The following is a 21,906-nucleotide window of genomic DNA, read 5'->3' as shown; positions in this document are numbered from 1 at the left end:
ACCAGATCAATAATGAAGATGTTAAATAAGTTGGAGCATGAGAGTAACTTCTGTAGTGTTCCTTGGACAACTAGCAGATTATAATTTATTATTATCTTTGTTTTCTGTATCCTAGCCAGTGAACAGTGTTGTCTGTTACGAATATTCCAGTTTGTTTTTCAGGACTTTATGACAACGGGATTCTGTCTCAAGTATTTGTCCAGATGCATCATGTCTGAGGAACTCCCTCTATGGCTTTCTGAAAATTTAGAAGATTGATTTAGTGATCCATCCTATGATTTCAGAAACATGTTTGCATTCAGGGCAATGCAAACCCGATGCTTTTGTGAATTTAATATGTGAGATGTTATCACCGCATGATAAATTTAGCTGATTTCTCCCTGTTTTGCAGTATTGGCACAAGGGAGTGCATCAAAGATGTTGAACACAAATAAGCGATGTGTAGCGGCCTTAGAAGAGTGAGAGCTTCTATTTCTGCCTGACAATATTGGGTCCACTTTCTCTATGATCAGAATATTACAAAGCAAGTAAAGAATAATTTATATCAGAGGTTCTGTGACGGAATGAAATGGAGCTCTTTTGAAGTATGATCTCTGAAAGCACAGCATGAAGCTCAAATAAAGTGAAGGACATTCGCTATTACAAGTAATGTCCTTAATAATCTTGTTAGTCTAGTCTCCCTCTGTACGAGACAAATGGAACATTATTGGCTTATGGGCTGTAGTAAATAATTTAGTTTCCAATATTCAGGCTGCTTTGACAGTAAATTAAAATGACATGAAAGGGGCTTGTTGAATAAAGAAAGTATCCAATCAAATTTAATTGGCATGACTAAGGCAGTAGAAATATGTTTTATAATTAAACCATGTTGTCTTGGAGCTTTATAAGCATGTATGAATCAAAATGTCAAAAATTATTCTTTGATACTGTGCATTTAAAACTTTGCATGGTGAATAGTTTCCTTAAACAAGGTTCTAGACATGCATATTTATGCAACATGAAAATAGTTTCATGTTTTAAATAATAAGTGATAAACTTACTTCTCCATTTGTCAGCCATTGCAACTAGGAATTTCTGTGACAAAACACTTCAGGGCCTTTTCAAGAGATTTTTTTTTCAAATGGATCTACTCTGTATGTCAGAGTCAACCATGATTATGTTCTGGTCATTCTGTTGTTTTTAAGAGTTCTTTTAATCACCACTTTTTATGAATGAATGAACTCTATATTCACTTAATATATTGAAATGGGGAAGGGAAAATAAGTATTCTTTTTTTCTTTTCTTTTTTTTTTCTTTTTCTTTTTTTTTTTTGACATGGAGGGGAAGTGATTTTGAATAAGAAAATAAAAAAATAATAGAAGAAGCATAGACCTTGGAAGCCATGAAATCCAACTATATTATTTTTACAGATGAGGAAACTTAAGTCCAGATTGTTTGAGGGACTTTTCAAGCATCACTGAGATACTAAGCATCAGATTGGGATTTGAATACTGGCTCATGAGCAGTGTCCTTTCCATTATATCACGTTGCTTTCTTTCTTCCCCAAACCCAAGATTAATTAAATTGTACATGCTAACAACAAATCTAGCAAAAGATTTTCACAATAAAGGGAGGAGGCTTTTGGAATCTAAAAATTTTGAATGACCACCTGCCTTCTTTTCTCCTACAGGTACAGTGCAAGTGCCCATTTGTAATAAAATTCCTAATGATGGTTCTTTCCACAATTCAGGTGGAAAATATATTGTGGTGTCTGAGTCTGCAAAGATTGCTTATAAAAACAGAAATGAGCTTAGTGAATCATTTGTCATTCTTAGCCTTTTCAGAAGCCCTAGCTGAAGTAAGCTAAAGATTTAGAAAGGTAAGCAAAGAGAGGAGACACATTCTGATGCATCAAAGCTATTTAAAATATTCAGACCACATGACACTTCTTTCAAGAATTTAGGTTTAAACATTTTTGTCTTTTGATTTTCATCTCAATTCATTGCAATAAACGTTTATTGATTGCCTACTCTATATAAAGAACTGTGCTAGTCACTGGAAGGCTAGATGAATTATGAGAGAATCTTTCTCTTTGAAGATCTTATCAAATTAGGATAATAAAAATTATTTCTAATAATTAGAAACTAATAGTGTAGGAGAGATAAAAAATGGATTCCACGATGAAGAGATTGGGGGAAGTAGTGAATGAAGGTAGTTTCTTAAATGGACCTTGGACAATGAGAAGGCAGAGATAAGTATTCCAGACCCAATGACAATGTAGTTAGAAGTATGAAGCTAGTAGCAAGAAAGTCAAAGCTGGAGATCCATGAATAAGCTCTCTTTGTATGGCACTTAGAGTATATGAAGGGAAATGTCATGAAATAAGATTAGAGAACTATGTTGGAATTAGGTACTGGAGAATTTTGAATGGCTAAATAGAGAATCTATTTTGTCAAGCACTGATTAGTCACTGAAGGCATTTGAGCAGAGGACATACAACTAGGAACATTACTTTTGGAGTTGTGAAAAAATGGAATTGAAGAGGAGAAAAATTAGAAACCTATGTGCAATAAATCAGTCTACTATGGATCTACTCACATAAACTTAGAAGCCCTTCCCTGATTTGTCAATAATTATGTTGATACTTGAATTCATCTGTTCTCCTATAGAGTATATTTCCTATAGAGTACATTCTATTTTATGTCATAATAAAATAAGTCTTATAAGTTACCTTACATTTTACACAGAATTTTATATACATTGTTTTGTTTTGTTTTGTTTTGTTTTTAATTTGATCATCTTCACAGCTGAGTCAGGTAGGTATCCCTATTTTACTGATAAAGAAACTGAGGATGAGAAGTTAAATGACTTAGCCAGAGTCACATTGATAGTAAGTGATTTGATTTGAACTTAGGTTCAATCAGGTTTCTGGCTCCAATTCCAGTACTTCATTTACTATGCTGCCTAGACACCTTCATATCTCACTTAGCCATGGATATAATCAAAGTCCCATAAACCACAGAGTTTTCTCCATAAAGGATTGGTACTGGAGTTTCTTTGGTCAGATAAACAAGCAGAAATTATTTGTTTCCATTTGACCCTAGTATGCACCTGTTTGCATATCTACAATTTGAGGATGTATCAGAAACTAAGATTTATTATTGGGAGAGGGAAACAATTCAAGTCTCAGCTGTGAGGTCATGGTTAGGGAAAGAAAGAGGACAATTGACCAAAAATGAAGTCTAAAATGTTAGAAGGTTTTGGGATTCCATAGCAGGCTGGGCTGACAATTAATTTCATTGTCTTTAATGGGAACAATTTGATTCTTAATTCTCCCTCCCAAGTCTGAGAGGTGATGAATTGGGGGAAAGTGGCAAGCAGGAAATTCAAGGGGTAAGTGAAAGTAAAGGAATACTTATCTTATTAATAATTCTGAGTAACCAGAGTATTGGTGGTGCTGCTAATGGAAAAAAAAATTAGGCAACAATTTTTTGGGGGGGGAGGCAGTAGAGATGGGGGAAATGATGAATCCAATTTTGATTATTTTCTACTTGAAGAATCAGCAGATATTTGGTGAAAATATCTAGGAAAAATACTGGGAGTTTGGGAGAAGGGATACAAGAAACATGTACATTGATGTATTATTGATGGAGGCTTTAAATTTGGTCTAGCCATTGTGGAAAACTACCTGAAACTCTATCCCCAAAGTTATAAAATGTACATAACTTTTGACGTAATAATGGTATTACCTTTAGGTTGTTTACCTCTTTATGTCAACTTTTTTTTTACATTAGCAATGATCTGAAATTAAAGGGCCATCAAACTAGAGAATGGCTGAAAAGATTATGGTATAGGAATATAATAGAATACTGTTGTGATATATGAAAGAATGATGAGAATAGCTTTAAATAAATCTGAGGAGATGTATATGAACTGATACAGAATAAAGTGAATAGAATCAAAGGAACATTTTATACAATGACAATATTGTTTAGACAAAGAATTTTGAAATACAAAATAACACTGATCTATGCAACAACTCACCATGGCTGGGGGGAATTGATGGAGAAGCATGCCGGTTACCTCCTGGAAAAGATATAATGGACTCCAGTTGAAAAATGAAGTATATTCTTTGGTCAAATTAAGGGTCAAGTTTAGGAATTGTTCTGTTTGACTATGTATATTTGTTACAAGGTTCAGGGTTTCCCTTCTTTTTCAAGTGAAAGGAGAAATGAATAAAAAAGATATTGGTGTCCATTAAAAGATAAATTTTATAAAAAGATAATATCCAAGAGGCAAGTAGAAATGTAGTCTTCTAATCTACTGGAAGCTTCATAAAGACTTATTGATAATACCTATCGCCTTCTGGCCCCTATAAGTTCATTTCTTTGACTTTCTGATCAAGAAACATACCTAAATTATTCAATAAGAAAGGAGGCTTTGGAATTTATGAAATCTCTTTGGAAGACTGTAGAAGGAGAGAGATGATAAGAGACTTAGGACAATGCCTTGGAGAAGAGAAAATGGAAGAAGACTGAGATGTCTTCTTATATGTCAGATGACTGACATATAAGCAGAACCTAAATGAGCGCTAATTCAAATACTTAATTTTATAGATTAGGATATTACATTTCAGAAGTGTTTAGTCTTTTATCTAATATGGTATGGCTATCAAGCAATGGGGTTGGGTGTTCTTTTTCTTACATAACAATAAATATTTAGTATTATAACTTCCATATATTTAATTAATATCTATAATTTCATTGTTTTCTATTAAATAAAAATGTACTGTTTTATCTAATCTCTATTATACTTTTCCTCTTCTATATCATTTCTAGGTTATAATTTTAAGTAGATTGGGACTTTAAAAAATCAGTGACTCAAATCAAATTCCCTTTCCTAGAAGTTAGGCAATATACAAAGTTAAGAGAAGAAGACATAATACTTGTCCCATAGAGTTTATAGACTGGGACAAAGATATAACTCTAATTATCCAAAGGATCTATATTCTCATCAGTGTTGTTGAATGAATGAATTTCATGGCTCCTCCTAATGAAGTTAGTTCAAATCTGTGGTTTATGGTCTGTTGAGGATGTTTCTTTTCTTTTATTTTTTGTAATTTTAAAGTAGTCACAATTTAAGCTTTCTCTATATAACATAGTATCAAAATTAAATCACAAATTTATTTTTGTTCCATATATACTTGAACTCATTTTTCCCTAATTGGATCTTCAATTTCCCTCCCACTGAAAGGTGACAAATAATTTTGACTTTTCTGCTCTTTCTTCTTCCATTTCTTTTTCTATGATTCTGAAATGTGAGACAATTAGAGAGTTGGGATATGAAATAGTTATCTATTCCATGATTAGCTACTTTGTCCCTAATTCTAAATTTTTTATTGGATGCGCTGTAAAGACATGGGATATGGGTTTACCATCCTGTTAGCTATATGTAAGCTTCCTTAGGACCTTTTCAGTACAAAAGTTCATGGTAAAAACATTGAGTTGACATGTTTTAAAATAATATTTTTCATTATTCTCTTCATTGAGTGTATTATGGTTTTCCTTTTAATTTTCTTTTCTACCTCCCAGACTTACCAAACATTGGAGAAGACATCCTGCTCAGACCTGCTGACAGACCATCCAATCAAAACTTATCATTTTTGCAAAGGATAAACCTTAGACTTAGAGAAGAACAACAAAAATCTCATGTGTGACAAAGCTGGCATTTGAACCCAATGATTGTGGCTTCAAATGCAGTGCCTTTTTCATGACCCCATTCATGCTGAAATGTATCACTAAGTGTGATTTTATGCATGAAGATAAGCCATTTAGACCCTGACTTTTTTTTCCCTTCCAGTCATATTCATAAAGATGATAGTGACATAGAATATGTTACTTGTCTGATATAGTTTTTATTCAGGCATTTTAAAATACTCAGAAAGGTCTTTCTTCCTACATTTGAAGAATATACTTTGATCTAATATATTTTGAAATGAAGACATTCCCATCCAAAGATCAAAGAATACATGTACCCTTTTATAATTTAGGTAGACAGTGGCCATTATTAATTGTACCATATTAGAAAACTTCTTACGAATGTTTTTTAATGGGTCCCTGACTTTGAATCTGTAATCTATCAGGGTTTTGTTCCATTTTTTACAAGTCCTTAAAGAGAAAAGCTTTGGGGACACAGCTTACCCTTAAATATGCTAGTTGGATGAGAAAGGAAATTCCAACAATCAACTTTTAGCATAAAAACCATATAGAAAGACAAACCACATAGAAAATCATAGAGGAAACTTTGGACAAAGAAATCACATAGAATAAAGTTTAGGAAGTTTTTTTGTAAGACACTGTGCATAGTTTCTGTGGAAATCATTTTCAAAATCCTAACTAGTGTGAAGCGATCAGGACATTTTCCCAGGACATCCATCTTATAAGGTATTGAAAAACTTGTATGCTCCCAGTGTAGAAAAAAAGGAAAAAAATTGGTGAGCAAGAATCTAAGTAGCAGGAATAATTAGTTTAGACTGGAAGCCGTCAGGGGTTAAACTGCAGTGAGTATCTTCCTGTCACCTTCTCTCAGTATCTGGAGGGGAAGGGAAGTAGTGGGGCAAGAGGAGAAAGTTGTCTCAGTTTGGCTTTGCTTACTAAGTGTTTGCTGACAAGTTAATTAATTGATTATTGACACTCTCATCATTAATGTTTGCCTTATATAATTTGAGAACTGCCCAAAATTAAAGAACTCATTCCTTCCCTAAAAGTACTACAAATTTATTTTTTTTAACCAAAAAAAAAAAATCCCCAAAGGTAATTTTTGAAGAATCCAATTATGGAACGGTTAGAAATTGGATTATAGATTCATATTGTAGTTTGGTTAACTAGACAACTTCTGTCATAGCAAAATTGCCATGATTTTGTTATGAAATCCAAATTCAATCCATGCATGGCAAAACTCATGAGCTGCAATGTGTGAAAAATGACCTCAAGTGATAGATTTTTACGGGACAAAATTCACAGTGATACAACTGCTTACCTTTCCACAGTGACGCTTATTAGAACTTATGAGAATCATAACAGGTAATCTTTTCCTGGAGGCAATATAACTTTGTATTTGTTACAGTATTGTGTGTATTATTGGGAAGATATGTAGTCTGTCTTATTTAGTCTGGACACTGCTGCATTGGTTGTCATAGTACCAATTTCAAATTCTTAAAAAAGGGTTATATAGTCTCTATTGCTTTTCATGAGTTCATAATTTTAGATGTTCCAATCTTTAACGTAGGAACTTAAAATAGATTACAGGGTATGCATTTTCATTCCAGGGTTCAATTGGAAAACAGAAGTTTTTCATCTCTTTGAAATTCTCCATTCACTATTTTCTGTGGGTGAAATATGAGTATAAAAATAGTAGATTTTTTTAATGCTTTTGTATAGACTCAAGAGAGTCTTTCCTGTAATATCTAACTGAAAAGGTAATGAACTGTAAAATATGTTGAAATGATTGGGGATTAAAAATCTCTGGTGTGTAGTGACAGTGCAATTATATTCCACAGTAAAGGTTTCATGTATTAAGAGTAATAAATAAAACTTATTTTTTCCCACTGTGATTGGTTGTCATCATCATAATGATAGCTTTGACCTTCTTCTTCTTCAAATGTCGTTAGCCTGTGACCAAATTGTCAGGATAGAGCAGGATACTGTGGAAGCTTAAATATGAAGTTAACTTTAGATTAAAAGCCATTTTTATTTTTTAATTAAAACTAAAACTATAGACATGTCATCTAGGAGGATGGAAGAAAAAAAAAGTATGTTATGATCTTTCAGAAGTTTAATGATATATTTCAGGTTAAAAGTTACCACATATTTTTTGCATGTGACTCTTGAACTCTGATTTCTGATGTTAGGAAATAGTATAAATACTGGATTTCAGGGAAGGTTGCATTTGAATATGAACTTAATCAGTGAATTGACCTCAGAGTCCCATTCTTAGCCAATAAATGATTGAACTGAAAGCATCAGGGCAACACGATACAGCTCAAAACTACAAATTTGGTTATGTAGGATGTTTGAATATTAGGAAATCCAGGATTTGGTTGAGGGGACAGTATCTGTGTTACTTTAAGGGAGTTTCAGCTTTTTTTCCAGACCTAATCCCAAAGGGAAAGCCAATTCTAAAAATCACTTTAAAGTATCCAGTGAAATAGTTCAGCCTTCCTCAGTTTACATACTTAGTCATCCATCCTATTTTAAGTCTTTTCATGCACATTAGAAATATGAATGCTGTGGAATTTCTTAAATGCTAGGCAACTGAGTGGTATCTGGCTATATTTATTCATTAGAATTATGTGCCATTTTGTCTTCATTTACTAGTAAGCCCATTTGTCTCCCTGTAAGGTCAAGCGAGCAGCTGCCTCTAAAGCTGACCTATATGCCTCTCCATTGTATTGCTCCTCCATGGGGTACTAACTCTTTCCCTTTTCCTGGGGACTAGCAGTATTGTCTGTATAAAGCATTTAGCCGTGCTTGGGTCAAGGAGCAAGAGGGACAGCACCTTCCATGTTCTTGTAATCCTCGCCTCTGTACAGTACAGCTTTCCTCATTAATTGCCATCTGGATGACTCGATACTTTCTTTTAATTGCATGACAGTTAGCAAGCGTCAGCAGCAAATAATGGACACATTTGTAGGACTACTTGACAAACCTTAAGTTTAGTTTGTGCTTTTGGGGAGCTTTTAACATCCTGGGTAACTGCACCAATCACATTCATTTCACTGTAATGAGTTTAGAAGCAAATCTATTGCTTACATATAGAGTTCTTTTTTCCCTACTCTACTTTTAATAAAAATGGGAGTAGCTTGGTGCATCTGCTACAATGACTGACCACTGACTCCACACTTCTCTGAATCCCTGAGAAAATAGACACAAAAACTCCTTTACTTTATGTGAACTTTGTAACTGGGTTGGGGTAGGTGGATAATGAAAGAGTGAAACATTGAGATGTGCCTAAATAACATGCTGTTACAAGCCTTATGATAGATTTGTGTTTGACTTAACAGCTTTTGGAACCTAATAAAAAGAACTTAATTGACAATTTCTTGAAATTGCTAAGAAAACCTAGTGATGTTGGTAGGGTATAATAAGGAGTTTCTCATCACTGTCTCTAAGATTGAGCCTATACAAAAAAAAAAAAAAAAAAAAAAAAAAAAGGATTTATCTCTGTGGTAACTCTAAGTAATTGATATACAGACAAGGTTTGGTTCCAATTTGCCAGCAATAAAGTTGTAATAGGGTTTTCTCTGCAATTTTAGCCTTAATGTGCTCATTCCAAAGAGCGGTATTTTTCCAAGCGAACAAATAGCATCAGTAAAGCTTACGATTAGTAATAGCCCCACACTGATGCTCACATTAAACTTGTTAAATCAATTCACCAGCTACTCTCTAAAGTGGACTGGCTGTTTACTTTGACTTGAACCTTATGTGGATGATCCATTGGTTACATCTATTTGAATGATTTTCCCATTGAAAATTGGTAATTATTCAAGCTTGATTGTGGCTATGAAATGGCCACCATGTTTTGTAGTTTGTTTGTTTTGCCTTTTAGTTTTGTTTTATGTCTGATCATTTAACCCACTTTCATTATTCGAAGGATACGAGTATTTAGTGACACTGAGTATTTCTAAACATAGTTCTGTTTGTATGTATGCATGTGTATGTGTTTTCCTCATCCATGTTTTAAGTGTACATTATATAGGATAATGACATTTTTTTTTTAGTTCATGGCTAATCTGTATCATTGTATATTGAGAGCAGTCATCTATAACCTTCAGCATTTCTTTTTTGTTCTTAAACACTTACAATAAGTAATTTAGGGTCACTTATGACATAATTAGCAAAATGGAAGTGAAGACTGCATGATTCACTAAAGATGGAATATAGTCAAAAATACTATGAAGCGTTAGACCATAAAAAGATATACTGTATTCTGGGAAGCCTTTTTTGTAGATGGTTAATCTACCAACTCACTTTCATTTTTCAACTGGAACAAGCCTAGCATGCCACAGCTTGCTGCCTTTTGTCAGTAAATACAAAGAGAAATCTGAAGCAATCAATCTTGCTTATCAATAGTACTCAGTGTGATTCTCTTTTTAGCACCCCTCCTTCTTTTTCTCTCCAACACAGAACTTCATTTTTCTCCAAGTGTCTTTACAGTTCAGCTGTAAATGAGTTAAGGGTTCAGATAAGTAAAACAAAATTAGTCTTATTATGTGTTTGCAGAATAGTGCACCGGTAGAGTTTAGGCAAGTGTGCCCTTAGTAGAGTGAAGTCAAATGTAGGTAAAAGGAAACATCTCTTTACACAATCAAGGCATGGTGCTTGCTCAGAGCTGATATCTGCATGGCTTGCCAGGAATGTCTGCCCATTGCTTGCATCCTCAGGCCTGTATCACCAGATGTAATGGTGAAAAGAAAACAAACTATATTCCAAGGCTGTGTCCTTTGCACAAATCTACTTCTTACTTCTCTCAAATTAGTTATTTTACTCATTTATATATTATCTGTATTCTCAGAAAAGACATTTATCAAGGATACATTATCTTTTTCCCCCTTGAGTGATTATTTTATAAAAACCATAATAACAGAGTTCTAAAGCTTGAAAGTTCTAAACCTTAGGAGAGCATCAAATCCACCCCTCTCATTTTAGAAGTGAGGAGAATGAGTACATAAAAGGTTAAGGGACCTGCCCAGGATCACATAGTCTGTGTCTGAGTCTGGAATTAAACCCTTATTCTAAGTCTAGAAATCTATCCTTTACTGAATGTATGCACAGAAATCTTTTATTCTAATATTAAAAAAGCAAATTCCTTGGAGTTTTAAAATCCCACAAAATAATAACTTTTTCTGCTATGATTATAATGTTATTTTATTTGATAGCACTGAGCATCAATTGGTGTTAATAGTGCCATACTGTAGGTTACATTCTTAATATTTGTTATTACTCTGGTTTGTATGATTTTTAAAATAGGTTTGGCCTAATTTCTTCCAGGCCACAGACCTTTGGATCCATTATAATCCACGTGACTACTTTATTCTGCAGCTCAAACTCATAATTAAGGGAGTGCTCTTATCAGTTGATAGGTATACACACCTCTGAATTTTTTCCTTTTTGTAGTAAACCCATGAGGGTAATGTCTACTTCTATTGTGTCTAATCCTGTGACAGGCCAGAGTGATTCATCTGCCATCTAGAAACAAATTGTTCAACCATGTGAGGTGAATGAAGTCTTTCAAGGCATCAAGGTTCAGAGTCTCATGCTTTAAAAGAGTTAATTTCATTTCATATGAGAATACAAGTTATTCCCAGAGTATAGTTGTAGTTGGTTGACTTGGTTTATTAATGGAGGATATCCAATTTGCTTAGACATATGAACTCTTTAACTTACAGGTATATCTATGACCCAAGCAAGCTCTACTATACATAATCTTCTGGCTCCACTAGGGATAGTGTTTTAGGAAAATGTGTATGAGAACACTGGCTTGGAGTGTATACTTTGTCCAAAAGTTCGTGCAATTTAGAATTTAATTAGAATTTAGCAAACACCCCTGCTTAAAACTATTAGTAAATCAGCTTCATGTGATGTTCCATTAACAAATTATTTTCCTTAAATTTTGGAGCAGAGCCACTCATCTTGATGAGCAGATGATTCATATGTTTCTTGAATATTAATAAGAAGTAAAGCATCCAGTTAAAATAAAGGTTCATTTGAAGTAGATGAAATCTAATATAATTAAGACAGGTAGCAATCTTTCTTACTGGGCCAGTATTCTGGAAGCATTATCAAGTGAGAGGTAGCATGATATAGTATTGCATGTCATCAGCAGCACTCCAGAGTGCTGCTAACCAGATTAAAATGTATTGGGAAACAAATAAATGCATAAATTGTTGAATAAATAAGTAAATGAATGAAAACACAATCAAACTTAGATAACATTGTATTTTTAAAACAGTATGTGGTCTTCAGGAATCCTTGTATCTGTATTAGTTGCCTCCATTTCTATTTGAATTTGACTGATGTAGTAGATAGAGAGGTGATCTTAAAACTTAGGAAGACATGAGTTCAAATTCTACCCCTGACACAAACTGGATTGTAACTATGGGTAGGTCACTTAAGCTTTTAACTGTCTGAGCAACTCGATAAGGAAACAATTCTGCAGGAAAGAGCATTTCTTATCTAGGAGGTCCCTTGTAGACAATTTGGTAACATTAAGATGTAACCCAGTTTTAGTAGAACAAGAGTCTTCACCTATAAGCTCTCTTAGAGCTCCAGCCTCTAATATCACTATAATTGTTATTAAAACTAGTTCTAGTTGTAGTCAGAGTTTAAAGAATATTCATTCAGTTTATTGATATAGTTGAAAATAATGGTTTCTCCAATAGAGGTATTTACTGAATTTTTTATGTAGGGTACAATTTGACCAGTGCCTTGATTTTTTTCTGGGAAGAGTAGAGAGAATTTCCATTGGAAATGATGATCAAATTAAGATTTTATTTTATTTTTTCAGCATCTGGAAAAGTGCATAGAATAAATTGGCCAGGAATATTTGAATTTGGGTGCAGGCCAGAGCCTTCACATGAATGTGACTTTTGACTTTGCTCTTGGTCAGCCATAGATTTGTTCATCTCACCCTGGTAGTCTTTCAAAATTGGGAACTTTGATAATGCCTCAGTTTTGGAATTACTTAATGCCTGATTTAACTTTGTGACTGGATGAATACTATGTCTGGCTAAATTAGTTAATCAGAAGGCACTTCTACTGATATTGTCTTTGCATTCAGGATAGGGAAACCTGGGCACTTGTCCAGTCGTTGCTCTGCCGTAGAGAATTGTGCCCTTAGTGATGCATTTAACCTCTCTGAAAAATAAACTTAGGTAAGATGAACTTTAGGGTCCATTTTATGGACACCATAATCCTGAAATTGAAGGATGATCTTGGTTCTAGTGTGGGGCAATTGGTTTCATTCATTTCCATGACCATAGATGAACCTTTATTGTGTTCTATTGTCTTGCAAACATGGTAGTGATGTGGATAAATTAGTCTAAATAAATCATTGCTACAGAAGAAGCAACTCAAAGTATTATTGGTAGTAAATAATGAACCTTGCTTCCAATAGTGCCCTTTGTATATTTGATGCCTCTAGGAAGGGTCATTTTATTGTTTCGTCTTTTTTCTTCTGAGTAAGTTTTTCAAGGTAGAGCATATGGGCTGTGCTCTTAAAGAGTTCATTAAATTTCATGTAAGTATATGAGCTATATTACCAGAGCATAGTTTTATGTTTCTGATTCATATTGAGTTTAGGGCCAAAATATTAAGATATATGAATAAGTTGTAGACATAGCAACGATACAAACAGTCTTTATGATGTATATTTTGAGGAACCCAGCACAAAAGATGTCTAATCAGGACATTTATGAGTGTGGAAGACTAAAGTCCAAACTCTTCATAAAAATTTGTAGGAAGAATGAGAATTTAAGTAAACAGCCTTAGAACTGATAATATTTGAGGTTCATATAATTTGCCTACTAAATTCTTTCTTCTTTTTAAAAAAAAAAAAGTTTTAACATTTTTATTTAAAGTTTTGAGTTTCAAATTCTATCCTTGCCTCACCTACCATTCCTTAGATGGTAAGCAATCAAATATAGGTAATATGTGTATAATTATGTAAAACATTTCCATATTGGTCATTTTGTATATTAAGACTCAAATAAAAAAAAGAAAGAAAGAAAGTGAAAAATGTCAGTCTGTATTCAGTCAATATCGGTTATTTGGAGGCAGATGTATCATTAGTTCTTTGGGATTATCTTGGATCATTATATTTTCAGTCTCATTGTATTGAAAAGAGCTAAGTCATTGAGAGTTCTTTATCAAATAATATTGATGTTACTGTGTACAATGTTTTCCTGGTTCTGTTCACTTCATTCAGCATCAGTTCATAAAAGTCTCTCCAGGTTTTTCTAAAATCATTCTGCTTGTCATTTCTTACAGCACAATAATATTCCATACAATCATATACCATAGTTCATTCCTCAATTAATAGACAGGCATTCCTTTGATTTCCAATTCTTAGTCACCTATAGCTGCTATAAATATTTTTGTCCAAATAAGTCCTTTCCCTTTTTTTAGATGTCTTTGGAATAGCTGCTATGCCCTACGGGCATAGTTTCAAATTGCTCTCCAGAATTGTTGAATCATTGCACAATTCCACCAACAGTGAATTAGGTTCTAGGTTTCCCACATTTCCTCTAATATTTGGCATTTTCCTTTTGTTGTCATATTAGTCACTCTGAGAAGTGTTAATTCTTTCTTCTACAAGATGGCAATCATGCAGCTCTTTAAGTTTTCAACAATTTAAAATAAAAACCATTAGAAATCGCCTAATCAAGGCCAGAGAGACTTATATGAATTGATGCTAAGCATAGTGAGTAGAACCAAGACAACATTGTACACAGTAACAACAAAATTATGTGATAATTCTGATGGATATGGCTCTTTTTGACAATGAGGTGATACAGACCAATTCCAATAGATTTGTGATGGAGTCATCTACATCCAGAAAGAGAACTGTGAGGGAAGAATGTGGTTCACAACATAGTATTTTCAACTTTTTTGTTGTTGTTTGCTTGCTTTTTATTTTTTTCTCAACTTTTTTCCTTTTTGATTTGCATGATAATTGTGGAAATATATACAGAAGAATTGCATACGTTCAACATATATTGGATTAGTTGCTGTCTAGGGGAAGGGTTTGGGGAGAAGGAAGGAATAAAAATTAGGAACACAAGGTTTTGCAAGGATGAATGTTGAAAACTATTTTTGCATATATTTTGAAAATAAAAAGTGATTATTAAAAAAAATTCCCTGATACACTATTGTGTATACACACATCTAATTTCCACCATAGCATCAAATATAATTCTGATCATATGAAAGTAATTCCATAAGTATTTCTTGACGAACTGATTAATTAGTTGATACAAGAGAAAGAGATTTCAAACTTATGATTCACAAATGTCCTTTTCTGGACTGCAGATTTTGCTTCTACATGGAAAAAAGGAGCAAGAGCCATGGATCCTGGGTTCACTTCCCAGGTCCATCACTAATAGTTTAGGGAATTCATTGAGACCCCATGGGTTCATTTTTTCTCATCTTCTTTATGAACAGGGTTGTATTAAATGACTCCTAAGGTTCTTCCCAGTACTAGCAACCCATGAATCAACAAATTTACTAAATTAGCATGTCCCAAAGCTTCTGCCTAAAAGGTACATGTAATTAGTAATTACCCTTTGAGCCAGGCTAGAAATATTCAGCTCAAAGATTTCCCAAATTCACAGCCACCTTAATATGAGTCAATTGTGAAACATAGCAACCTCTAAAAGATAATAGGCAATTAGATTATGTTAAAGAAGTATAACATTCAGAATATGAAAAGTGATAGCCTCACTGGATTCTAACCCACTTATCCTACATTTGTGTGACTCCCCTTATCCTTCCTCCATCATGGTACTAGGATTGGAAGTTTCCTTTAACCTCAAGATTTCATGGACCCATACTTCTCTAGTTTGTATGTATGGGGAAAAAAAACATGCAATGGAAAACATAGCTAAAATATGCCTTTTTCCCCAAAAGAGAGGAATTCATATATATGTATATATATATATATATATATATATATATATATATATATATATATATATATATATATATAAAGATATTTCTTAATTCTCTGTCTCCCTTCCTCTCTTCCTTCTTTATTTTTTTCCTTTTTTCCTTCCTTTTTTCTTCTTTCCATTCCTTCCATCATCTACCTAAATATCATTATATTGAAATATGTATATATGTGGATATATTGTCAGTCTATCTTAGATACAAAATCCTTATTTGAGAAATTTTGTGCAAAGATTATTTTTTTCCCATTGGACCATTTCCCTTATTATCCTAGACATATTAATTGCATTTCTGTAAAAGCTTTTCAATTTCATGCCATCAAAATTTTCTCTTTTATCTTTTGTAATTACCTCTATCTCTTGTTTGACTAAAAAAATATGTAACCCACCTATTTCTGTGAAAGGTACATGTTCTGCTTTCCTTCTAACTTGTCACTCCCTTTTTCAAAGCTCCCTTGAGTGATCGGCTTGTTCACCAGTGAACAGAGGGACATGCCATCATCAAAGCACAAAACTTAAAAGAAGAGAGTAAGCTGGGAGATGTCTCTTTTTAACTGAAACCTTGGCCTTCCCCACCAATGCTTATGTGGTAGGAGGTGGGGGTTCAGGGGACAGATAGAGGACCATCCATGATCCATTGCTTTATACTAAAGCTCTAGGATTGTTTTTTTTTTGTTGTTTTTTTTTTGTTTGTTTATTTGTTTGTTTGTTTTAAGCTTTGAGCTACCATATATCTGGAAGTAATCAAAGCACTCAACTGCTGAGTCACCAAATCCAGTCAGAAGTAGATAGGAAAGCTCTGACATTCTCTATGCAATCCCTGGTTACATGGTTCTACCAGTATAAGTACATTTCTTAGAACCTTAAACAAGTTGATTATTTAGATAGGTATCTTAAAATGATATTTAAACTTTTTCCTTAGTTAGATTTTTAATCATTAATAACATTTATTTAAATATTCTTTTTGGAAAAACATCTTTATTTGATTCTATTTTCAAATATGTGAACAAAATATAGTCTTATTTCAAAAGAGATCCTAATTTATTTGTTGCTATTGCACTTTTCAATGATTTTGATTCCCTTAACAAAGAGATCAATTTTGCCCTTGGAAAGAAATGTAATGAGCAATGAAAAGGAGTAATTAATCAGGGAAAGAAAAAAAAATCCTTTTTTGTTGCTTCTAATCTGCAGGAAACCCAGGTGAATAAATAATTTCATTCATTTAGATTGGATTGTTAATAATTATTTATTGATTGATTTTAATAAATTATGAATACTAAAAGGGTTTAATTTGGCTCCTCAAAAGGGTGAATTACTAGAAAGACCATTAATTGAATTCTTAGTTCTAATCTCAGGTATGATCAATTTCAGTTTACCCTTAATTCCATAAAATTATTTTGATAGGGCCCAATGAGACTACCTTGTAAAAAGAGTTTTCACTTTTGCCCTTCTTTCCTATCTCAGAAAAAGTATCAGCTTCTCTTCTTGTAAAGGTTAACCCTTCTCCTTGATGACTTGGATTCCATTCTCATTTACCTCTCAACATCTTCTCAAGGTTTCACCCTCTGATTTTGATTAGATTCCTTGCTAGGCAATTTACTACCCCATTGGTGTAACGAGCTAACTCAACTTCCATGCTCTTGCTCTCTGGTATCCCTTCTTCTCCTGGACAAGCACTTCCCAAACGAAAATCCTAAAGGAGCTCAGAAAGTAGTCAATTCGGATTACTGTTAGTTGACTAAATTTGATTAATAACAGATATTATTGTTCCCCTACTTCCTGGATCCAGAACATACCCCACCCAAATTAATCAGTTTTATAGTTAATTCATTGCAAGTAGCACTTCCTCACAGAAATCACTTATAAACTAAATCAGAATGGGGTGGGGCAAAGTGTCAATGCTTACTATGTAATCTGACAGCTATGAATGGAGCTGTTCCTCCACTCATCCCAAAGGATTGGCTACATAGCTTTTGACACTAGCAAATCTTTCCTCTCTTCCTCTCTAACTGCCTGTCTACTCTAAACATACCCAAGTTTCCTCCACCCAGTAAAACAAACAAAACCAATATTTCCTCTTCCCTGTCCCTGTTACATTGAAGTTATGAGGCTATCACTCTCTTTCCTTTTATCACCAGATTTTTGGTACTTTTCTATCTCTAATTCCTCAGTCCTCACTTGTTCCCTGTTGAGAGAAATGGTAGCTGTGATTGCTGAACAAGTCACAATGAGATTTGAAAAATTGTAGAGAATAGGAAATGTATCATGGGTAGAAAAAGGAAAATGTTCTTCTTTTTTCAAAGGAAGAGATTGGTATCTATAGGCATTATACTAGTTGATTATAAGCCAGTCAACTAGGCTTTCTTGAGAAAAATTTCTATAATGCATTATTTTAATTTAATTTTAAAATTACATGAAAACATTGTTAACATTAGATTTTAAAGGTAATTCTCTACTTTCATTCCTTTTCTCCCCCTTTCCTTGAAAAAGCAGGCAATTATATATAAATTATACATGTGTAATCGTATAAAGTATTTTCATATTAGTCATGTTGCAAAATAAAACCAGACCAAAAAATCAAGGATAATAAAGAATGTTTTTTTTTAAAAAAAAGTATGCTTCCACCTGCATTTATATGACATTGGTTGTTTTTCTGAAGGTGGATAATATTTTCATAAGCTGTTTTGGATCATTGTATGAGAATAGCTATGTCATCCATTCACAGTTGATTATCATAAAATATTGCTTACTATGTACATTGTTCTTCTGGTTCTATTCATTTCACTATGCATCAGTTCATGTATATAATACATCATTAAAGAGATGGTTATTAAGATATAGAAAAGGAAGCAAATATCACAAAGAACCACCATGGCTCTCTCAAGAAGAAATCATTCAAGAATAACCTTATTTTCTTTAATAAGAGTGTTAATAAGATGGGAAATCAAAGATGTGGTATAGAGATAAATTAACTAGATTTGAGCAAACTATTTGACAAGAGTTCTCATGCCATTCTTGTAGAAAATATACAGAAATGTATATTTGGGACCAATTGAGTACTGAACTAAAAAAAAAAGTAGTTCTTGGTTAAATGACCACTTAGAAGCAGGACTTCAGTGGTCTAATCCTGAATTCTGTGCTTAGCTTTATACTAAAATTACTTATAGTAATTTTAAAAATTACTCCTGTAAATGTATAAATGCCACCTTAATCAGACTTGCTGGTGACACAAAATTTGAAGGGATAAGAAATATAAACAGATGACAGAGTCAGAATCTCAAATGATCTTGACAACCAAAAACTGGGATAATTACAACAAAATGAAATTGAATAAGGGTAAATACAAACTATTACGCTTGATTTGGGGGGAAAAGACTTCACACATATGAAATCAGAAGTGAATGGTTAGACAGAAATGAATTTCAGAAGGATCCAGGATTTTCTAGATCCACAAGTACAATATAAGTCAAAAGTGTGATGATGCAACAGCTCAATCTAGCAAAAGTTACCTGGGTTATATTGGATGGACAGATGAACAATGAGAGAAAGACAGACACACAGACACACACATAGAGACAAACAGAGACATGGAGAGAGACAGATAAATACAGAGACAGAGAGAGACAAAGTCAGAGACAGACAAACAGACAGAGAGACACAGAAAGACAGAGGGAATTAGATGGGTAGATAAATAATCTTAGAAATGTAATCCTTTTCCAAATGGCCAATGTGTTGCCCCAAATATCATTATAGAGCATATAAATATCTTTTTCAAGAACTAGCCTATTTACTTCATCATGGAGGAGATGAATGCTTATTGGAATGTACTTTTTACTATATTCTGCCATGTTTAGGAGTAAAAATTACGGACTGACTTTTTCCCATCTCCCTTCCTTCCTAAAAGTAGCTTCTTTTAATTCTGAGTAGAGTTTGTCCTAGAATTGTTGACTCACGTGGTATGTTTCATGCTTATAATAGATATGTTTGTCAGAGATCTAACTGCCCCTTTCAAAGTAGAAAATACTGGAGTTATTAGAAAATCCTTTCACTGCCTTCATGAAGATGCTTCTTTAATCCTTCTCATTGCTTAGATATATCCACCTGGGACTAATTTAATTGTCAAATGTACTACGACTCAAAACCCTTATTATGGCATCAGTGTGACTTTTTTGATACCTCCAAGTGATCAACTTACTCTAGTCCTCTATTTCTATGTGGTTATCTTTATGTTATTTGACTATGTTCAAAACTGAACTCATTGTGTGGGTCTGATGCATAGAAAATAGGGATATTTTCTACCCTGCGGCCAGAATCACCTTCTTAATACTATGGTAGACTAATCATTGTTGCACACACTTGTTCTGCTCTCTCTCCACTGTCTGCTATGTTTAGATTGTATGATTTTCTACCTTTATTTCTGCCTGTTGAAGCTCCATCTTAAGCATGAAGTCTTCTCTGATGTCCAAAGCAGGAAGTGAACTCTTCTTTTTATTCTCTCTCAGTTCTTTGTACCATTCTCTTCTATGTGAATATAACATTAAAATTTCTATCATTGTTATTTATACCTAGTCTTAAGAAATTGAACATTCCTTGAGGACAAGAATATATCTTATTTACCCCAGTGCTCACACAGTGCCTTGCTGAAACAAAGGAATATCATAATTGGTGAATCAGAGTAAATAAATGTGCTCCATCCCTTGTTATTGGCAGTCTGGAGTAAATAAATACTTTATTAACAATAGGGCTTGCCTACCATTCAGAATAAAGTCCACTTGTATGCAAATATTAAAATAATCATCTAAAAATAATGTATATGTACATATTAATAATGACATGATTGTCTAGACTGAAGTTACATTTAACGTGATTTTACATGGAAAGTGTTAAAACATATTAATAACATTCTTTTCAAGTCAAATAATGCTTTTTTTAAAAATTGACATACTAAATAAAAACTTTGCATGGATTAGAAGATAGTTCTAGCTAGAGAACATATAGTTGTTAGACTTCCTTAAGGGCAATCTCAAAAACAGCTTATTACATTTCCATATTTAACTCTTATTATTCTCCAATTTACTTCCCTTCCTTCAGTTAGCCAAGTTTTCTAATTATATTTCACACTGGCTCTATGCTGTTCCTCCCATTTGAGATGACCTTTCCTCTCTTATCTATAGATTTTAAAATCTGATTATTCACCCTCCCCCCTCAAAAAAACAAACAGAAAACAAAAAACAACCCTCTCCTTTCCCTAACTTTGCTGTTACTATCAAGAGGATCCATGTTCCAGATCCCTCAGGCTTATGGCCTCAGAGTCATCTTCAGCCCTACACTTGGCCATTGACAAGTCTTACTTTTTGTGTTCATATTTCTGGTTGATATTACATTCTCTCTACATAACCCTAGTGCAGGTCCTGAGTGCCCCAGATTTTCTGTATTGCAATAGCTTTCTGATTGGTTTTCTTGCACCAAATCCCTTTTCCCTCCACTTCTTTTATCTTCCTAAATCACAAGTGTAACCATTCCTACTCAATAAACTCAGTTATTGCTTTTTAAAATTACTTCTGGGATTAAATATCAAATATTCTTCCATCTGAAGTGTTCTTGCAAGCTGGCCACTTCTTACCCCTTCAGTTTTCTTATATTTTGTTCTTTTCTATATTGTCCACAACCTAGTGACATTGGGCTATTCATTATTATTCTTCCTACAAAATCCTCCATCTCTCAACTTTGGGCCTTTTTACTGGCTGTCACTCATGCCAATCATGCTCTCCTTCTTCACTTCTCCCACATAACTTACCTAACCTCTTTTAGGACAGCTCAAACTTCACCTTCTGAAAGAGGTGATTCATCTCCCTCTCCCACAAATACACACCCACACACTCACACAAATTCATACAAACTCATACACACACTGCTGGCTAAGAATACCATAAATGTATCTATATACATTTGTATTTTGTTTTTCCTCATTAAATGTAAGTTCCTTGAGGGTAGGAACCATGTTTTGGACTTTCTTTCTGTTATCAACACTTATTTTTATACTTAAAAATGAATGGGAATTGACCAATCTTCAAGGTGCATCTCAAATCCTAACCCTTTGATGAAGCTTTCCCCCTTCCATTCAACACTATTTTCTCCCCCTCCTAACTTTACCATAGTATTTATCTTTACTACTGTATGCTTTGACACTTACTTTCAATTAAACA

At 33.6% G+C, this 21,906-nt stretch overlaps 1 protein-coding gene across 1 annotated transcript in view; it reads left to right on the top strand.

Annotated features, from left to right (window-relative positions):
- Positions 1–21,906, top strand: part of NPAS3 (neuronal PAS domain protein 3) — a 1,108,236-nt gene that overhangs the window by 356,508 nt on the left and 729,822 nt on the right.

Source organism: Sminthopsis crassicaudata, chromosome 2 (genome assembly GCF_048593235.1).
Source record: "Sminthopsis crassicaudata isolate SCR6 chromosome 2, ASM4859323v1, whole genome shotgun sequence".
Lineage (NCBI taxonomy): Eukaryota > Metazoa > Chordata > Mammalia > Dasyuromorphia > Dasyuridae > Sminthopsis > Sminthopsis crassicaudata.
The sequence above is the reverse complement of the archived record's forward strand: the minus strand, read 5'-3'. Positions and strand labels throughout refer to the sequence as shown.